Raw genomic sequence first — 21,968 nt, forward strand, 5'->3', positions numbered from 1 at the left:
CACATGGAGCACATCCTTTATTTTGCCCATTATCTGTATGGCATAGACCTGCTCTTTTCATTTCTGCCAGGAAGCTTCCTGGTCACAGTGTTCGATGGGATATGTGTCAGAAAGAAATACTGCACAAAACTGAGATCTATGTGTTTCTACCCACATCTTCTCAGAACTAATCTCTTCATATGGTTCCATTTGCCATGGGGAAACTGAGGCATCCCATAGTAGGGATGTACTGTAGTTTGTTTATCCATTCATCAGTTGAAGGGTATTTGAGTTTTTGCAATTATGAATAGTCATGGATAGGTTTTTGTGTGAATATAAATTTTTTTAGGAGTTTATCTTTCTTTTTTTTTTAAACATCTTTATTGGAGTACAATTGCTTTACAATGGTGTGTTAGTTTCTGCTGTATAGCAAAGTGAATCAGCTATATGTATACAGATATCCCCATATCCCCTCCCTCTTGCATCTCCCTCCCACCCTCCGTATCCCACCCCTCTAGGTGGTCACAAAGCACCGAGCTGATCTCCCTGTGCTATGCAGCTGCTTCCCACTAGCTATCTATTTTACATTCGGTAGTGTATATATGTCAGTGCTACTCTACAATGGAGTATTTTCTTTTTAAAATTGAAGTATAGTTGATTTACAATATTATATTAGTTTCAGGCATACAGCATAGTGATTCAGTATTTTTACAGATTATATTCCATTAAAAGTTATCACAAGATAATGGCTATAATTCCCTGTGCTGTACAATGTATCCATGTTGCTTACCTATTTTATAAGAGTAGTTTGTATCTCTTAATCCCATACCCCTAACCTGCCCCTCTGCCCGTCCCTCTCCACCTGGTAATCACTAGTTTGTTTTCTATGTCTGTGAGTGTGTTTCTGTTTTGCTATATACATTTGCTTGTTTTATTTTTTAGATTCCACATATAATTGATGGCATACAGCATTTGTCTTTCTCTGTCTTATATCACTAAGCATAATATTCTCTAGGTCCATCCATGTTGCCACAAATGACATAATTTAATTACTTTTTATGGTTGAGTAATATTCCATGATGTATATGAATATATCTATACATATGTATCACATCTTCTTTATCCATTTGTCTGTGATGGACACTTGGCGTTGCTTCCATATCTTGGCTATTGTAAATACTGCTGCTATGAACATTATGGTGCACCTGTCTTTTTGAATTAGCATTTTCCTTTTTTTCCAGATATATACCCAGGAGTAGAATTGCTGGGTCATATGGAATTTCTATATTTAATTTTTTGAGGCCCACCATACTGTTTTCCACAGTAACTGCATCATCTTACATTCCTACCAACTATACACAAGTGTTCCAATTTTTCCACATCCTTGTCAACACTTGTTATTTTTTGCTTTTTTTTTTGGTATTAGCCATCTCAATGGGTATGCGGTGGTTATTTCATTATGGTTTTAATGTGCATTTCCTTAATGATTAGTAATATTAAGCATCTTTTCATATGCTTGCTGGCCATTTGTATATGTTCTTTGGAGAAGTGTCTATTCAAGTCTTTTGCCCATTTTAAAAATAAGTGTGATTATTTTTTGTTGTTGTTGAATGAGAATTATTTTTAACTGTTCCTTAAAGTAGAAATTCTCAATTCTTTTGACAAGAGTGGGGTGCACTTCTGATAAAGTACAAAATTCTCGTGCCCCTAAATTATGACACTTACCACAAGTTGGCTTGTACTGTGGCTAATTATCTTCACTTGAACAAACTGAAAGCAAGAAAAGGTCATATTATTGATTCTTACTTGATAAATCTCAAGTTCCTCGAAGGTAAGTAGCATGCATGGGTATTTCAGAAGAGCTCTCAGGTGTCTCAGGTATTTATTTCTCTAACAAACCAATCCCAAACTGAATGGTTTAAAGCAACAACCATTTAATTTCTCATGATTGGTGGATTGGCACAATGGTTCTTCTGCTAGTCTTCCCTGGCCTCACTTAGGTTGCTGCATTCAGCTGGCAGCTGGGGGGTGGGAAGGTCCAAGATGTCTTCACCCACACCATCGTGTCTGGGGCCTTCTTGAGGATGCCTAGGGAGCTAGGAGCATTCTCTGTCCACGTGGTAATTCATCATTCACCCCAGCTTCTTTACATGGTGTCTGGCTTCCAAGAAGGTAAAAACAGAAGTTGTAAGTTCTCTTACGATGGAGATCCAAAACTTAAAAAGCACCAAAGTCAAAATAAGTCACAGGGCCAGCCTGGCTTTAAGTGGAGGGGAAATAGACACCACCTCTTGATGAGAAAAGGGCACAATTACATTAGTGAAAGAACATGGGGATGTGAGGGATCACTGTCATCATCTGGGGACAGTCTGTCACGCCAGGTAATTCTGAGGTCTCCTTAGGGACAGGACTCCTCTGGTTTGAGAATCTGCAGTATGTAAGCTCAACTACTCTAATGACTGTTCCATTATATTTCTCTCTCTGTCCTCCACAGCTGCTCTGATTCTGTGTCTATTCATCATAGTAGCAGCAAGACCCATACATGTAGGAAAGTGTTGTGCGAATGCATGGAACTATAGCAACAGATTTGTAAACATGGTATCAAGGCTGTGGGAACAGAAATGGTTCCAAAGAATGCTGGGGGTTTTTTTGTTTTGTTTTTTTAGTTGACTGTCTATAATAGAATTTGTAAGTACGTTTTTCATGTAATAAGATAGGTAGATAGTTCCTGACCCAACACTGGTAGAGCATTCATTTTAAATTGTTCTTATTGATTCACTCACAGCCTTTCACTGATAGGCCTCATGACCCACAAAACACATTTACGAGACAGCTGCCTGGAGCAGGTGCAGATTGACTGAGAAACCACGTGGCATATATATACAATGGAATATTACTCAGCCACAAAAAGGAACGAAATCGAGTTATTTGTAGTGAGGTGGATGGACCTAGAGTCTGTCATAAACAGCCTGTAAGTCAGAAAGAGAAAAACAAATACCGTATGCTAACACGTATATATGGAGTCTAAAAAAAAAAAGAAAATGGTTCTGAAGAACCTAGGGGCAGGACAGGAATAAAGATGCAGACGTAGAGAATGGACATGAAGACATGGGGAGGGGGAAGGGTAAGCTGGGACGAAGTGAGAGAGTGGCATGAACATATATACACTACCAAACGTAAAATAGATAGCTAGTGGGAAGCAGCTGCGTAGCACAGGGAGATCGGCTCGGTGCTTTGTGACCATCTAGAGAGGTGGGATAGGGCTGGTGGGAGAGACACACAAGAGGGAGGAGATATGGGGATGTATGTATATGTATAGCTGATTCCCTTTGTTATACAGCAGAAACTAACACACCATTGTAAAGCAATTATACTCCAATAAAGATGTTAAAAAAAAAAAAAGCAATCTTATCCATGCAAGGTTTGCACTCATTACTCACTTTATGAGAAGCAGAGCAGTGGGGGAGAAGCAGAAAGAACCCAAGATCTAGACCTGTTTTGGGTGCCCAGTTGTGGTATAACCTTGGCCGTGTCAACGAAGGGCGCCTGAGCTTCATTGTCCTCATTTGTCAGTTTACAGTACATGTCGCAGTGTTGGGAAAACCGAGTAAGATGACCCGTGTAACAGCTGGCAGTTGCACCTCTTGCTAGCACAAGTGTCGAAACCAGCATCCAGAGCAACTAAACCAGACACAAAGGTTCTGTTGATATATTATTGTACATTGAGCTCTGATACTGGCCTGTTACACTTAAAAGCAACTTCCGGTGGTTTTTCTGTTTGTACTTGGCCTCTACTCACTCTAAGTCATGGCTGTGATTGCTGCTGTGGTTGCTCAAGCACGTCAAGTTTGGTTGCACTGATAAATGTATAATTAAAAGCAAAAGTAAATGAAAGAACTGGGCTTCCCTGGTGGCGCAGTGATTGGGAGTCCGCCTGCCGATGCAGGGGACGCGGGTTCGTGCCCCGGTCCGGGAGGATCCCACATGCCGCGGAGCGGCTGGGCCCGTGAGCCATGGCCGCTGAGCCTGCGCGTCCGGAGCCTGTGCTCCGCAACGGGAGAGGCCACAACAGTGAGAGGCCCTCGTACCGCAAAAAAAAAAAAAAAAGTAAATGAAAGAATGTAATTCAGTTTATAAAATTCTATCTCACTATTCATCGTAATACTATCTCACATTGTATGTGTCCAGTTTCTCACAGATTGGTTAGCTTTTGAGGGCAGTGTTTAGGTGCTTATGCTATTGGGATCTCCTGTATCTGCAACAGTTTCTTATAAAAATTTGGTGATGATCAAAATCAGTAACTTACTGCATAAAACGTGACACAGTTCTCCTAAACTGTGCATGATATTTAGGTAGCAGTGTCTTGTTATGGGCTGAACTGTGTCCACTCCAAATTCATATGTTGAAGTCCTAACTTCCAGTATCTCAGAATGTGACCTTATGTGAGGATAGAATGTTTACAGAGATAATTAAGTTAAAATGAGCTCATTAGGGTGGGCCCTAATCCAACATGACTGGTGTCCTCATAAGAAGGGGAAATTTGGACATGGAGATGCACATAGATGTAAGAGAATATGAAGAGACATAGGGAGCATACAGCCATCTACAAGCCAAGGAAAGAGGCCTGGGACCGATACTTCCCTTCTAGCCCTCAGATGGAACCAACCCTGGTGATACCTTGATTTTGGATTTATAGCCTCCATAACTGTGAGACAATAAATTTCTGTAGTTTAAGCCACCTAATCTGTAGTACTTTGTTATGGCATCCCTAGCAAACTAACTCATGTCTTAGGAAAACAGACAGGGTTTTGCCCAGCACCACGTGTTACATGTAGAGGGGAGCTGTGTATTACCCGTGAACTCATTGGCGATAAGCACAATGATAAATATAAATCAGAGAGGTTCCTCTTGTGAGGCATCTATGCAGCTTCTCCCTGATGTCCTGTTTGATAGGTGTCTGGAAGAGAAGTAATAAAGATACTTCTAAATTCATATTTTTTTCATCTAAGAGAAAAGTTGGAGACTCAGTGATGGTTTTCATTTCCAATTTGGATTACATTTCTTTTTCTAAGAATCCTTTTTAATCACAGGGACAGCTTTTGGGCAAAGGGATGGAATATGTGTTTTATAGTAAGAGCAAAAATTACTTGATGAGTTGATACCAGTGTGGGTAATATGCATCGATGTGATCTTCTACCTGATAATAAGATAAAATAACAAGTGGTGAAAATCTTTTTTTTACTCATATGATAACCTGTACAAAGGTGTAGTTAACCAGGCTTTGAGGCAGTAAATGGTTACATTTGGACACCATACTAAGGCCTCTTATTCCAGGTAAATCTGACTCACAGCAGGGGGGCCACAACTGTGCATTTGGGTAGATCTTAGTGTCATTTTACTTTTATTTGAGACTCTGAGGATATCCCTTTCCATCCCTTTGCCCTTGTTGTGGTGAATATCTATTAAATGCCATGAAAATTTCTGCTTGAGCTGGCTACGGACATGTTGAATAATATGAGTACCCGTGTAACCTCCTAAGGCTTATTTCATTATCAAATTCAGAGTCTAATTACTAGTCTAGTTATGTTTAAAGGCATGGACAGCAGTAATTTTTTTTTTCTATATAACTGTATGTGTTGCTTTACTCACTAGTTTTTAAGGAAAGAAAATTGTGAGAAATTCAAAGCTTGTGGAATTGTAGTGAAAATGACACAAATTCTTCTTGCCTGGGCTTGCAGAATCACCAGCCTTTAGTAAGGAAAGACATATTAGTGTAGCTTTTCTAATAAATAAATAAGTAAATAAATAAAAAGGTATGTGCATGCATGCACATGTGTGTCTGCATTGTATGTTGTGAGAATGATGGAGAAATTTACTTGATTATGACTCTAGAATCTGTCCAGATTTTCTTTGAGGGAAAGGAGGGAGCAGGCAGCAGTGAGAGAATGGAAGGAAGCACTTTGTGAAAAGCTAGTGGGCTATAGGTATTGGTTAGAATTACATTCAACTAGAACAAATACTCTCCATTCTTCAGTTGTTTTTCTGGGTTTTTTTGCAGGGGTTCGCGGGCCTCTCTCTCCCGTTGCGGAGCACAGGCTCCGGACACGCAGGCTCAGCGGCCATGGCTCACGGGCCCAGCCGCTCCGCGGCATGTGGGATCTTCCTGGGCCGGGGCACGAACCCGCGTCTCCTGCATCGGCAGGCGGACTCTCAACCACTGCGCCACCAGGGAAGCCCCAGTTGTTTTTATTTAGGAAAAACCTGTGCTAAAGCTAAGACAATGAAATAAATCTTTCTCTCCTCCTGCAGTTTCTTTGGATGAGCTAGTTTAGAAATAGCAGTCTTTGGAAACTATGACTAATGATGAAATGTGGTAATTAGGTTTTATAGAAAGATGTTGTAAGGAATGAGATGATGAATATGAAGACACTGTAAATTCTTAAGGAGAAAGTTATTACTAGAGTGGATTTCTTTATACATCTGGGTAAGTCACTTTTCCTGGTTTTAAAAATTTTGCGGGTGCATGATTCATTAGGGACATGTGGCTTTGTTGGATTTGTTTTCAGAGGAAAAAAGTTGTGTTTGGTTTTAAATATTTTAAAAATGCCCACAATGTAAAGTCAAATCAAGAGTAAAGGATTAATCTTGTATGAGATAACAGGAGTGTCTGGAGGAATTCTATTTTATTCCATCACTGTTGAGATGAAAACAAGACTGGAGCATTCAGGATATCAGCAGGTTGTCCACACTCTAGCATGATATAGTGAGCTTTGGGGTAAACAGACATTGGTCACTGCTAGCTATCTGGATTTGGGCAAGTTATTTTACTTTTTTTGAGCCTCAATTTACTCAGCTATAAAAAGGGGATAATGTTGTCTTATCCACACTCAGATGACCTCCCTGAGATCACATGGCTGTTAGTAGGGGCTCAAAATCTGGCTTTGGGCATTCCTTGCTCTGAGTCTTAGGTGGGAAACACTGTAGAATGAGAAAAAAAGCCATATAACTGCTCCTGTGAAGGAAAAAACTTCCCCAATCCACTTTATTCGCCAGGAGATTGTCCAGCAAGCAGCCTTTCTTACAGAGAACGTTTGATTGCGGAGTTTCCTTAAGCAAACCGTTACATGAAGGAAAAAAAATTAAAGATTCTATTTTCATCCTGCTGAATACACATTAAAAGGTACACTTTACTTTCTGTCAAAGTAATAAATATTGGGAAGTCAGAAGGTTGCTTTGTGAAACTCTAGAGCATTTTAACTTTTTCTTTTGTATTGGAACTGCTTCAATCTCTGATAAGAATGCTTATTTCCAGGAAGGCAACTAGATCTAATTCAAGAGATAAAAGGCAGATCTCTGACAGAAAATTGCCATCTGATGGTAGAATTTTCTATTTATTCAGTATAACTTATTACAATCTTTCACATTAGTGTGGGCTTTGAAACATCAGAGTCTGACAAAACCCCAAGAGGTGATTTTTAGATACAATGTGTGTCTGGCAGAACGATTTACATGATATATTTAATTATATAAATAAATGTTATTTCTTTGAAAATGGAAATTTTCAGCTATTCTAAGAAAGAGCCTCTCCGCCCCTAACCCCAACGCTCCTTTATTTGTCTTTTCCTGTAATAGCATTTTTGTAATTTAATCAAGTTGCATCCATTCCCTGAACAGGAACCGACCAGAACAAATAAATATATGACTTGGTTCTTATTGCATCACCCATTAGCCTTAGATTGATTGTCTTTATCTCTCCTTAGAGACTCTACCACAAAGGTAGGCTTCATAGGGAAACAGTTGGGAATTTATTACACAGTATGTTTACATGGGAGTTGCTGAAGCATGGTACCTCTTACAACCCTTAACCGTGTTTGGACCTAGCCACATCCTTACTCACCTCTGGGCATCATTTGCTTGTTTACTGAAGAATACAGAGAAGAAGGAACAGCTTTTGGATTTTTTTCTCAGTCTCAGACTAGTTCAAGTAACTATTTTTTCAAGGTTTTTATATAATATAAATCTTTGAATATACACAATATAACTTTTTTTTAGAAAAAAAAGTATAAGCAGTCTTTATTTAGATGGGTATAGCTGCAGTGTTATTCATAATTATCCATTCCATGCTTCTCTAATAGTTGGTACAAAAGGGACTCAGAGGGCTGGATTGACTTGTGCAAAGGCATGAAGTTAAGCCAGTAAAAGAGCTGAAACTCAAATCTCGAAGTCTCACGCCAGTGCCCTTTCCTAGGAACCATTTCATCTTAGAGTGGAGATTTGAGTCTTATGGCGGCAAGTCAGATTCATTTCATGAGAAAATTCAGATTATTTGAGGAAAGAATGTAAGGCCCGATGTATTCTTTTCTTTAATTTTTTTTTTTTCCCGATGTGCTCTCGACAAAAGATATTTTTCTGGAGTTAGAGAAGTACAACAAAGGCTTGGCTCTGATCTTTTCCTAAAAAGTCAGCTCTATCATCCACTGTTCATCTTACAAGCCTCAATTCCATGCCTAGCCTGGTCCAGGTCTGTGCTCAGTCTCAAAGAGTTAAAGGCAAATAAGACACTGTTGAGGACCTCAAGGAGCTTATGATTCAGCACTGGTCTCTAACTACCCTTGCTCCCACCTGGAGGTGGAGGAAAAGATACTAAAACTTCTAATTAAGTTTGTTTCCTGAAAACAAGAAAAACATTAGCTTTATGAAAAATTTAGCATATGGATCAAAATAGTCCATGTAAATAATGTATAGATCAATATACTTGCTTTGGAGATGGATATGCAAAATTTTTTACTAATAGGAATGTCAGACCAGAAATGTCCGGAGTTACTGTATGGTGAGAACAGTAAATAAGCCTAGTGAATTTGGAGACTGGTATAGGGGAGATAATTTTCATGAACTAATTTTAATACTATAAAGGATTGATTTTCAAATTGGGAGGGGAACACTGCCATAGGAAGTCATATTCTATATATATATATGTATATATATATATATATATGCTATTTTTTTCTTTTTTAAGGGAAGAGTATAGTTTGAAAAACCTGGTGTTTTGTCCTCTTGCTTCAATTTATTTTTGAAATATAATACCCAATATAGCTATGGAATGGTGAGAAATTTTCTTTATCACTAAGAGTCATAGACAAAAGAATGAGAAAGAGCTATTAAGTGAGGTTTTAGAGGAAAGATGGACTTTGAAATCAACCATTAGGAATTTCACATCTTTGCTGACAACCCTGGTTGGGTCCTTGTGGTTAACACATTTTTTTTCAATCTGTAAAGTAGAAATAACAGTAACAATTTGGTAAGGTTGTGGTGAGAATTAAAGTGAAATAAAGTGAGCACATATCCATACAGGGCCTGATAGATCCTAGAAGAGGCAATAAATGTAGTGATCTTCCTTTGAAATAAGACATCTTAAGGGTTAAATACCCATCTTCCTGTTAAACATTGGCTTCTAAAGATTAAAATTCCACATGAACCCTTCAGTTCTTTATGAGTGGTTTTCATGTTGCGTCAAGTAATTGTGACTCTTGATATCTTGGTAAGATCTTCATATTTGTTCCATAAAGAAGTACACAAAGAAACTGGCAGCATTGTAGTGAGACTTAAAATTCTATCATGGATTTAAAAATGAGTTGAGAGATTAGCAAAACAAGGAAGAGAAAAAGGCAAGTCACAGCATGAAAAGAAATTAATCATACAACATCCATGCCTTCTACACTGGGACTTGAAATGTTCATATTTTCAAAGAAGTTTCTGACAAGCTGGGCTGAATGGCCCGAAGGTTAAGTGCCAGATGATAAATTATTTAGTCAGGGCAAAGATGAGAAAGGAGCTTTAAAGGCTCTCAGTACATACTAAATAGATTAGATAATTGTGGAACAAGCATAGTTAATTGAGCAAAATAACAGCAGGTGAAATTTGAAACAGGCAAGTAGGACACACTGAAGAATAGGATGTAAATTACTTATACACACTGTACATTCCTAATTGATAGTAAAACTTCTCAGGGCAATGAACTAAAAGGTACTGTGGGTCAGTTAAGGAAGCATCTTGCCTGGTATGTGAAACTTTCCATAGAGTGAAAGAGCATTTTCTTATTAATAGCATTATCTTAATTCTTTAAAACATTATATTTGTATTCAATGTAGAACATTGCATAGAGGAATGGCAAAATTCTTGGAAAACAGCAAGTGGAACTGGGGTGGAGGGAGTGGGAAAGGCACACAAATAAAATTTTTTGACTATCTAACATGTGCCTGGCATGGGTTACCATAGTAAATTGTATTATTTGCCCACAGTTTTTGCCATTCTCTGTATTCAAGCCCTTTGTTCTGTGGCTTTGCAGTTTCTCCTACCAGAGGTGGGTATATTTCCATGTTCTATAAATGTTGGATTTGCTATGTGGCTTGCTTTAGTTAATCTGATGTTAACAGACATGATGTGAACAGATGCTTAAATGTGCTTGTACATGAAATGGACATGTTCTCATGCATGTCTGCCATTGTTGTGAGATCCTGCCTGGGGTAGCCACTGGTCTAAGGAGGATGAATTCTTCTTGTAAACCACTAAGATTTTGTAGTGATGGTTAACTTCATGTGTCAACTTGAGTAGGCCATGGGGTGCCCTGATATTTGGTCAAGAATTATTCTGGGTATATGTGTGAAGGTATTTCTGGATGAGATTAACATTTGAATCATTGGACTGGACTGTGTTAAGGAGATTGTCCTCCCATTGTGGGTGGGCCTCATCCAATCAGTCGAAGGCCTGAATCAAACAAAAAGGCTAACACCCTGGCAAGTAAGATAGATCACTTTCTACCTGGCTACTTGTGCTGGAACATCAGTCTTTTCCTACCTTTGGACTCAAACTGAAATATTGGTTCTTCTTGAGTCTGAAGTCTGTTGGCTTTTGGACTGGAACTGTATTATCAGCTCTTCTGGGTATCCAGCTTGCTTGCTTTAGATCTTGGGATTTCTCAGCTTTAATAATCTCTCTCTCTCTCTCTCTCTCTCTCTCTCTCTCTCCATGTATCTATCTGCTTATGTATTTATCTATGTATCTGTATGTATGTGTATATATATATATATATATATATATATATATATATATATACCTCTCTCTCTCTCTCTCTCTCATCTGTCTCATATTGGTTCTGCTTCTCTGGAGAACCTGACTAATACAAGAGTTCTTTGTTACAAGGCAATTTACTATATTAGCATTGAGTTGATACAGTTACAGTATTTGTAGGTGTTTGATTATCTCAATTATCATGATTATCCCCTGTAAAATTTTCTCCCCCCATTTTTACAGATGCAAAAACTCAGGTTCCAAGTGGTTAAATGACTAGTCTAAGGTCATATGGTAAGTGTCACATGGTGGCACTGGAATTTAAATCCAGGTCTTTGTAGTTTCAAAAACTGTGTTCCTTTCAATATGCTATGTTGTTTTCTGGTACCCTAGTGAGATCATAAGCAGAGGATATTAGAAAGTCATTTATGGTGCAGCTATAGTTCTTTCTGGAGGTTTGCTCTAAGCTAGATTCAGTCCTCAGCTGGACATTACTCTCTAGCGCTCCAGATGTGGGATCAGCAGTCTAGGCTGACCCAGTGATCGCTCCCATTGGGCTAAGAAATTGCAGATGAGCACCTAGCACCTTAATTACCTCCCACCTAAATGATACATAAGGAATGACCTCTCTTTTCTTCCTGTCACTTTCTGTTCTTTTTATTCATGACATCACATGGGTCAGTTATGTTTTTATCCTTATCCAAGTGACCCTAGGAGAATTCTCATTAGGAGAAATGAATGTCTCAGGCCACTTGGTGTAACCCAAATAGCTCCCTTCCAGATAGCTAGGAAGGAAAAATACTAACCAATTTCAGAGGAATCCTGGAATCTTGTATCTTGTTGATTATCTGCTATATTCTGCTCTAGGCTAATTATAGTTAATGTTAGCATAAATGTGAGTTTCTGAGTAGACAAAGCCAATATATTTACTTTTTTTTTATACTTTGGTTACATCTGACCCAACAAATTAGGTTGCTTAATTCTAGATTTAATAACAGTGTCTCTTTTTCAGTTAAGACTCCTCCTATATTTGATACAGTTTTTGTCGGGGGTTAAGAGAAAAGATGTTGCCAACATGTATTAACCATAAAATTAAAACTGAAGTCTCGGTTTTAATGCTTGGTGATAGAGTGGTTTGAATGGGGCAGTCCTGTATTGTTGAAGCTCAAGTTTTCTACTTTGACACTTAGAGTTATCTTTTCTCCCTCAAAGGTTTTCTCCATGTACAGATATATTTCCATTTCTCTTTTAAGAATACAAACGCCTGTTATGGAAGAAGACAGGTAGAATGTGCCTGATTCTACGAGGAATGTGAGAATAAATAGCCCATTGTTTATGACTGGAACCATGTAGTCTTGAGAAAATTAATTCTTGCCTTGTGTCCCACTGGACTTTTGTGAACTGTGATTTTTAGTCAGTATAAGCACTTCTGAGACAGATCTTTTCTTCAGAGACATTTGTGTTAAAAATCTGATCAAGGTTTAATAGAAACTTTTTGATCATCACTTTTATTTTTGCATTTCTTCTTTTACTGTTTTTCTTTTCTGTTTGTAAGAATAATGTATGTTCATTATAGAACACTGGGAGAAAAAAGTATAAAGAATAAATTTCACTTACATATTCATAATGTAGACTGAATAATAATACTTTATTTTGGTTTTACCTTTTATCTGTGAACCTATATGTACATACATTGCAACCAAAATGTATATACTGTTTTCTTTTCCCCCTTGAGAATATTTCCTGAGCATTTTCCTATGTCTTTATAAACTCTTTGGAAACATTTATTTATAATTCTGATCTTGAATTTTCCCTTTCTGCTGGGATGACTCTCAAATCTATCATATCAATTTAACAACTTCTTGCTGGAGATTTTGACCCAGGCAATCTCCTACCTACTGAACAGGCTGCAAACTGTCCTCACCTCCTACTTCTAGAATATTTTCCTTTTCAAATCCCAATCCCTCTGTTAATGGTGCTGAAATTCTCTTGATAATGTTGGCTAACAATTTTTTAATCCTCTTGCATTTCTCTCTCCTGTCCCCCTGTTTCCAATTACTCACTATGCCCCAGGGTAAGATCTTGGCAATGTCATTCATATTCTTTCTTCCTTTCCAGTCTTATTTGGACAATTTCTTAAGTAAAGCCTGTAGCAGGGCAGTTCTTGTTCCATTGTTGTGGACACCATTGCCACCTCCCTAGTGTAGACCACCATTACCTACCTCTGGATTATTATGATATACTTTTAACCAGATCCCAGCTTATGCTAAGGCAAGCTCAAAGGTCCTTGAGGAATTATAGAATATCAGTGATGAAAGAAGCTTTCATCTAGGAAAGAAAATGAGGTTTAGAGAGATTAATTTTCTTGATATCAGATAACTGTAAGTAGCACTAGAACCAGGTGTCCTAACTCTTATTTTAGAATTCTTTCAATTCCATTACATCTTCTTCAGAGCTTTCTTAATGAGTGTTAAGTAAACACCCAAATCCTTAGCCAGCAATTCAAGGTCCTCCACAATCTGACTCCTGGTTCACACTTCCAGCTCACCTCTCCTTGCTCTTTTTTTTTTTTTTTTTGCGGTACATGGGCCTCTCACTGTTGTGGCCTCTCCCGTTGTGGAGCACAGGCTCGGGACGCGCAGGCTCAGCGGCCATGGCTCACGGGCCCAGCCGCTCCGCAGTATGTGGGATCTTCCCGGACCGGGGCACGAACCCGTGTCCCCTGCATTGGCAGGCGGACTCTCAACCACTGCGCCACCAGGGAAGCCCTCTCCGTGCTCTTTGAACACCCCTCATCGTTCTACCATATTGCTTCTGCCTTTCTCCCCATGTAGAATGGCATGGCAGCCTACCGTGACCCTCCCACACCCCCCTCCACTGGTTGAAATGCTTCTTGTGATTCAAAGCCAAGATGTAACCTAGCCTCTTCAGTCATGTCTTTCTTGAAGATTCCTGTTGAAATGCCCTTTAATCTTCCCTCTAAACTGCAAATCATTTGAGTATATAATAGTTATCAGTTCCTGGTAATGCAGATTTTACATAAAAACATGGATTGCAACATCCCTACTAAGTTCTCTGCTCCTTAAGGACAAGGATAAGGAGTTCTTAATCATTCAAAACATGTGGGACACAGCCTTCTGTGTAGTTCAGAATCATGAAATCTTGTTTTTTTTTGGATAAATAAGTCATCTCATTGGTTCAGATACAGATATTAATTATAATTATATTCACAAACAAAAGTTCTAACAGTATGAAAATTCTGACAAAATTACTAAATTATTTAATTTTGATATTCTGTTAGGGCGTGTGCACCAGAAGGAGAACATGATGCTGGACTGTAGGAAGGAAATATTAAAACTTTTATATATGTTTATCTCTTGATCTTTAAAATTACTGCTGTTTCTTGGGCTTCCCTGGTGGCGCAGTGGTTGAGAGTCTGCCTGCCGATGCAGGGGACACAGGTTCGTGCCCCGTTCCGGGAAGATCCCACATGCCGCGGAGTGGCTGGGCCCATGAGCCATGGCCGCTGGGCCTGCGCGTCCGGAGCCAGTGCTCTGCAGCGGGAGACGCCACAGCAGTGAGAGGCCCGCGTACTGCAAAAAAAAAAAAAAAAAAAAATTGCTGTTTCTTGTGTAGGTTTTATATATAATTTATTACTAAAGAAGTCAATGTAGATAATTTGCAAATGAATTTATTTGTAAATAGGATATGAAAGATGTAAAGGAGGCTCTGAAGTCAAAAAATTATATTGCTGGGATGCACTCAGAAATGTACAAAGAGGAGTTTCGTTTCTGGCAGTGGCTGGCTAGACTATTCTGGACAGTACTCCCACTATTAGAGTTTCCCCAAATAGCTTGCTATAGTTCAAATCAGGGAAGTTTCTTATTGCCCAGTGTTCAAAATAGATATGTGCACTTGCTTAAAATGTGGTCCTGATTCTCATCTTTAAAGAAAATCCAATCTCCATAATGATACAGGTGAAGCTGAGGGTTGATCTTTATCAGGGGTCTAGTCATGTTTTGCTGGTTTGTGGCAGATGAACAAGGAAATAAGGAAATGTATTGGCTCCTCTCCTGCCCTGAGGGGGCTCCTAGTGAGCGAATTACATGGCTACCACAACAGCTGATGGCAGGATACCAAAGTTTGGATTTCTATACACAATCAATTTCTAGATGCTCACTGTTATAAACCAACTTCAACCACCCCACAGGCATCGTTTTTAGGAACAGTCAATAATCAATGAGCAAATACTGTTCTTAAGTCTACTTATATATTCTTTTAAATTAAAAAATGTACTTTTCCCTGAATAGAAATTTATATTGTAGGAGTTTTTTTCCAGCTTATGATGATTATTGTTACATTTTGTGAGATAGATGTTGAAGCACACTTTTTAGTTTTATGAGGCATCTATCATAATAATTTTAAAGTGTTTTATTTAACTTTGAATAGGCAATGTACCTATATAGTTAAGTACTCAAAAAATATAAAATGATTTACAGTGAAAACATTTTTTTCTCCCAACTCTGTCTCCCAGTTGTCAAATTTTCTTCCACACGGGGAATCAACGTGATTAGTTTCTAAGCAATTCGTGAGAAAGTTAAATACGAGCGAAAATAGTATATATTTTTCCACTTTTCTTGAGCAAATATTATCATACTATTTGCATTCTCTTGGTCTGTGGGTCTTTGAGATTTTTCACATCAGTATATGTATGAGCACCTCAGTCTTCCATTTTTTTTTTTTTTTTTTTTTGCTTTTCCGCAGACATACTATTTCTCTGTGTGTATGCAGTATACTACTTAATTTTTTAAACCAATCCTCTATTGACAGATATTGAGATGTTTCCAGTATTTTGTTTTAAAAAATAACTTCGCAGTGAATTATCTTGTTACCAGAGATACAATATAGGACAATATTTTAAAATTGGCTTTGTTGGCTCAGAGGGCATGTGCATTTGTCATGTGGAGAGCTATCAGCTACTTACCCTGCAGAGGAGTCTCCCCATCTCCAATTTTATAGGAGACACACGCGGCTCCTGCTTTCTTGAAGTTTTGCCCATGGAGGGCATTACCAAACTTTTGGACCTTTTCCAGTCTAACAGGTGAAAAATGGTTTTGCGGTGTAGTTTTAATGTGAATTGTTCTCACTATAACTGAACTGTGTCATTTTCAGATACCTAAGGATCATTTGTATTTCTTCTTTCAGGATCTGTTTCTTTATGAACTTCACCCATTTTTTAATTCGATTTTTTTCTTTCCAATTTGAAGGAACCTTCTTTCTTATATGTATATATATATATATATATATATATATATATATATAATCAGCCCTTTTTCTGTATGAATTGCAAATTTTTTCTACCACTTTTTTTCTGTTCATCTCAATTTTATCTGAAAATGCCTTTGCAGCCTTAAACCACCAGCTTCCTAAATTTCAGTCAAAAACAAGAGATACAGCTAAAGAGAAGAAAATTTGGAAGAGAAAGATAACATTTCATGAAAGATAATTAACAGGAAGTTGAAAAGTAACATGTGGAATTTATGAAATTCCTTACTTTACAAATGAGGATGTCCTGGCTCAGAGATGTTAAAGGTCATACACAGTCATCCAGCATGTAGTGGGAGGCTATACAGCAGGCATTGTTGGTTGCCAACCCAAGGCCGTTTACTCTTCCTTGGTGGCTGATCCTAATTGTTGAGGTTTTTACCCTTGACTCAGTGACCCAGAGCTAATCCTGATTAGTCTCAGCCTTAAGAATAGGCATGTGAACTCTTCCTGGCAACTAGCCAATGAAATGAGAGGAAAAGTGTTCAAGGGGCTTCTTGTAAAAGTTCTCTGGCTCATGAAAGCAGACACACAGGACTGATGCCCTCCTTTTTTCAGCTGGGCTTTACCGATTGAGATTTGCTGCCTAGAACTGAGGCAGCCACCTTGTCACCACGAGGGGAGCTAGCCCTACGGCGAGTGGCATGCTGAGGATGGCGGAGCAGAAAGGGAAATCGCTGGGGTTCTGGATCATGTTGCTGAGTTGCTGAATTAACCAATTTTGGAAACTTTCTGCCTTGGATTTCTACTTATATGAGGCAGTAATTCTTATTTATTTGTTTGTTTAGTTTTTATCTTTGCAAGCATTTCTTTTATTGTTTCCACTCTTTTCTTGATGCCCTCAATGGAAGCAGTGAGGATAACCCAACTGCTCTTGTGAGTTTAAGATTGTCAGTGTCACCTTCTCCTGCCCCCTTAATTAGTCTCTGCTTCCCTCTCCTCTCAGCCCATGACTTTGGTTATCTTCTCAGGTGTGGGGAAACTCAACATGCAAACATATACCTGAGTCGTTAACCAATGGCTTTTTGGCTTAAGAGTGATTATTTTCTTCATTTGTTTCTGGTTTTTCAGTGTGCAGCCAACTCATCTTTATTTTAAAAATTTAGTTTAATATTTTAAATTGCAGTATAGTTGATTTATAATATTGTGTTAGTTTCAGGTGTACAGCACAGTGATTCAGATATATATATATATTCTTTTTCATATTCTTTTACCCTTATAGATTCTTACAAAATATTGAATATAGTTCCCTGTGTTATACAGTAGGTCCTTGTTGGTCTTATTTATTTATTTACTTTTTTTTTTTTTTTGCGGTACGCGGGCCTCTCACTGCTGCGGCCTCTCCCGCTGCGGAGCACAGGCTCCGGACACGCAGGCTCAGCGGCCCAGCCGCTCCGCAGCCTGTGGGATCCTCCCGGACCGGGGCACGAACCTGTGTCCCCTGCATCGGCAGGCGGACTCCCAACCACTGTGCCACCAGGGAAGCCCCTACTTTTTTTTTTAAAACTGCTTTATTAACTTCACAGTATATAATGAACATCTCTCCATGCGATAAGTAAAACTCTCCTGCTGACAGAAACTTACAGATTGGGTCAAAAACACAATATTCAATTAGAAGCTGGAAATAGGAGACCCGCAAGAAACAAGTAACACCAAAAGGTTTACAACAAAGGTACGTCACAAACATATAAGTTAAGGAAGCAGGTGTGTCTCCCTATTAACTTCAGGGTAAAACATCAGGATTCAAGGCATAAGGCAAAACTCATCACGATGGTCATGGTGAGGGAGGTCCGTGCTAACTGCCCACAGACTGCTTTTCCCTCAGCTTTTCCATCAGCTCCCTCACCTCCTCGCCAATCCTTTCCATATTCTCTTCTCTCATCCTTGCCTGTGGTTCTCCAAGCCTCTGAGTCGTGTCCCGTATATAGTGCAGGATGGGCTGCCTAACATGCAACTGCGTAGGAACTGCCTAGGAAAGTTCTATGCCTAACATGGAACTTTCCTCCAGGTACACGATATTCACCAGCTTCCAAAGGGAGGACCAAAGGCTCTCTTTTATTAGCATCTTGTTCCTTTTCATCCTTTTTTTCATTCTCCTGGTTGGCATTTTCCATGCTGAGATTTTTTTTACTGCTTGTTCCTCTTGCGACACCATTGCTTCTGGGCTGTCCTTGCTGTCTTCTCCTCCCGATTCTCTCGCTGCTTCACTGAAACCTACAGACCTGCAGAAGCTTGGGGTTGGGGCAGCGGGGTGCTGCCGCCAGGCGGTTGGCCCCTTCCCGGCCCCTTGTTTATTTTTTAAGCTAGTTGAGTTGACGTTTCCTATCACGTGCAGCTTGGAGCTTCGATATTGATACAATCCAGGACTTAAATCTCCCACTCCAAGCTAAGCGAAGTTTTGAATATGTTGTATTCATTACAGATAGACACCAGGTGTGAAAATCTTATCATTTTCATGGAGAAGGATATTGCAGAACTTTTTTCCCCCAGATTAAAAGCAAGTGGAGAAATATGTATTTATAAAGCTAAATGAAATGCAAAATTCTTTACCGTGATCCCACTTCAGGCAGGCTAAGTCACTTGTTCTTTATGGTAATGATTTTTTCAAAATGTGTGGAAAGGTTTTGCTTCTTTGTGACATTGAAGTCAAAGTTGATACTGATATTTTCATTTGGGCCTCACTTACTGTAAAATTGCACACCTGTCCATTTTTTTCAGCATCCTCCTGTTCCTGTCAGTTGGGTGTATGATATAAAATAAGATGCTTCTGTGTAGCACTTGAGACCCTCCATATCCAGCCTCAATTTACCCCTCTGACCCCATTTCTCACTATATCTCTTGATTTATCCTTTGTGCCAGTGAGGCTGAATTAATGTTCTTCCCACCCATGACCTCCCCATGTCTTTGCTACTTTGTTCACCTTCCTTCACTTTGCAGGGCATGACTTATCCTGTGCTTGAAGTTCAAATTCTGTACCTTCTATCTCCAATTCCATCTTCCCTGTGAAGTTTTCCATGTTACCCCTTTCTCTGCTCTCAACTCAGGTGGCAGTAGTACTCCTTATTCTGAACTCCCGTAGCATTTTATCTTTGCCTCTTTAATACGTTGATGCCTTGTATTTATCTTTTTTTTTTTTTTTTTTTTTGCGGTACGCGGACCTCTCACTGTTGTGGCCTCTCCTGTTGCGGAGCACAGGCTCCGGACGCACAGGCTCAGCGGCCATGGCTCACGGGCCAAGCTGCTCCGCGGCATGTGGGATCTTCCTGGACCGGGGCACGAACCCGTGTCCCCTGAATCGGTAGGCGGACTCTCAACCAGTGCGCCACCAGGGAAGCCCCCAATAAGTATCTATTAACATATTTATTTTGGGTTCAGGCTTGGCCTTTAAAAACTCTCTTAATGGTGATTTTTATTTAAGGAGAAGATGTTGCTAAAGTTGTTTAATTCTAGCATGTCTCTCAGGAAGGCACTCAAGACTTTGCAGCTCCGTTCCCCTGCATCTAGTTGCTTTACTGCTTTTAGGCTGCCAACATTGTCTACAGTCAAAAGTCCCATTTTGTAGAGACTGAGGCATAGAGAGAATGAGTAACTTACAAAGTAGGGTCTTCTGTTTGTTACTAAATGTGGCCTTTCTCTTTCTTTGCCTCTTTCCTTTAATATCAAGTTTTGGGGTTATTGTGAGTTCAGCCATGTATCAGTGGACTTGAAGGAGTAGAGACAATTCAGAAGCTCATCAGAAGGTATACATGGGAAGTAGGAGCAAGGGTGTGAGGTCAGGAAGGCTGTTTGGAGAGAACCATATTTCCCAGGTCATGAATGGTATTTTTTTCTTTTTCTTGCATCTCAAGAGATTCTTTAGAAGTTCCAGGTTTTTCTCACATTTGATTTTTGGTTTGTGGTAATGACCCAGGTTGCTGAGTATCAGGAAGAACTTGCTTCAGGCAGTCACTTGTCCACACTTGTTTAAGGAAGATGAAAGACATCTAGAGTGGATCTGGTCCCAACGTGCATTCTAGAGCCAACCCACAGCCTAGAGCAGTCATGGCTGCAAAGCTAAAGACTTGTGCACAAGAAAAAGCAATGCTCATGTTGTAATCCCCTGAGTTCTGGGGTGCTTTGTTATTCATGTCATTACATGTCTGTCATTACATATGTAATGTCATTACAACAGGAGCTGATTGATACAACCTCCTTCTGTCCCCATCCTACTTTCTCTTGTGAAACAACATAATTTCTCCACCTCTAGCTCTGTCTTCATTTATCTGGATCACTTGGGACACCATAAAGGGTCTAACATCTCTTTTTCTCTTTGGGAACCTTGTCTTGAAGCTGGGAAACAACACAGGCCTTTTAGGAAGTAAAATATTATTAGCCTGAGGATATAAGAAACTGAATGTTGTCTGGGTGTAATCTCAGATGCCAAGCTATAAAGCTAAAATGTTTGCCCTATGCTCTAAGAACATTCCTTCCACTATTGTTTCATGTTCTTTGGAAAATCAGAAATAGTCACTGGTACTTCTCAGGACAATGGTACAATAAACAGGCTGATTACCTGATTAACAGGCTGATTACCCAGGTATTCAATGGAGTGCTGCCTTTGTTCCCCTCTAGAGGGCTAAACACTCCAGACATGGCAAGATCCATTTAACCAGATCTGAGTAGCTATTGAAATCAGTATGTGGCATTTTATAGTTTTCACTTTAGAATTTCTCTACCAGTAAGAATGGAAAGAATGTATTGAAGATGATCTGGCCTAGTACATACATCTCTACTGTGAATTACCTAAGTGATCTAGAAACATTGCAATGGAAAAAATAGCAATTTGAATAATTTTCATGATGCCTTTGGCCATGAAATTATAAGGAACAATTCCATTCCAGGTAGGTTCTTACTTAACTATATTAGACTATGAAAAGAGAAAGCCACGAAAAATGTAGAGTTGAAAAATGACATTATTCCCTACAGGCCCCACAAATTCAAAATTGATACCATCATCTGAGCCTTAACTCTGTATTCCCTCTGCTTTGAACACCTCTACTCTTCTTTTAATCCACATTTCACTAGTTCTTCTTGTGTATCCTAAGTCCCACAACCTCCCATCTTTCCTGACTCATTTTGCTTTTTTTCTTAAAGCATGCAGGTCCTGCACCCATAGGTGCAAGATCCTTATTCCAAGGTGTTCTTGAATTCATCTACACATATATATGTATATTCTCAATCAATAGAGATTAAAAGTATAATCACAATCGTATGATCATATACCTTCCATTGCCCTACACACACACACACACACACACACACACACACACACACACACACACACAGGTATGTAGAAAAAAGATCCTTACAGTCTGCCACGTAGCACTACAGAGCTTGTGCACAATAAGCTGTACTTGACCGTAGATCCTCATGTCCAGGATGGGAATCACTTGTCAATACTGCACATCTCGCACTTGTGTTAGTGGTGTTCTCTAATTATTTTATATCTGTAGGGCTTGTCTCCTAGACAGTGCAAGCTCCTTGAGGGAAATATCCTCAGAAAGATCTTTTTTATAGCTACCAGAGTGAGGCATATAATAATAGAAGCAAAACGAGCA

General features: G+C 39.2%; 1 pseudogene; it reads right to left on the reverse strand.

The window, feature by feature from the left end:
- Positions 1 to 18,114: 18,114 nt before the first annotated feature.
- On the reverse strand, positions 18,115 to 19,387 carry LOC136121939 (protein BEX2-like; annotated as a pseudogene).
- Between the last annotated feature and the right edge of the window lie 2,581 nt (positions 19,388 to 21,968).

The sequence above is a fragment of the Phocoena phocoena genome, chromosome 4 (assembly GCF_963924675.1).
Source record: "Phocoena phocoena chromosome 4, mPhoPho1.1, whole genome shotgun sequence".
In the NCBI taxonomy this organism is placed as follows: domain Eukaryota; kingdom Metazoa; phylum Chordata; class Mammalia; order Artiodactyla; family Phocoenidae; genus Phocoena; species Phocoena phocoena.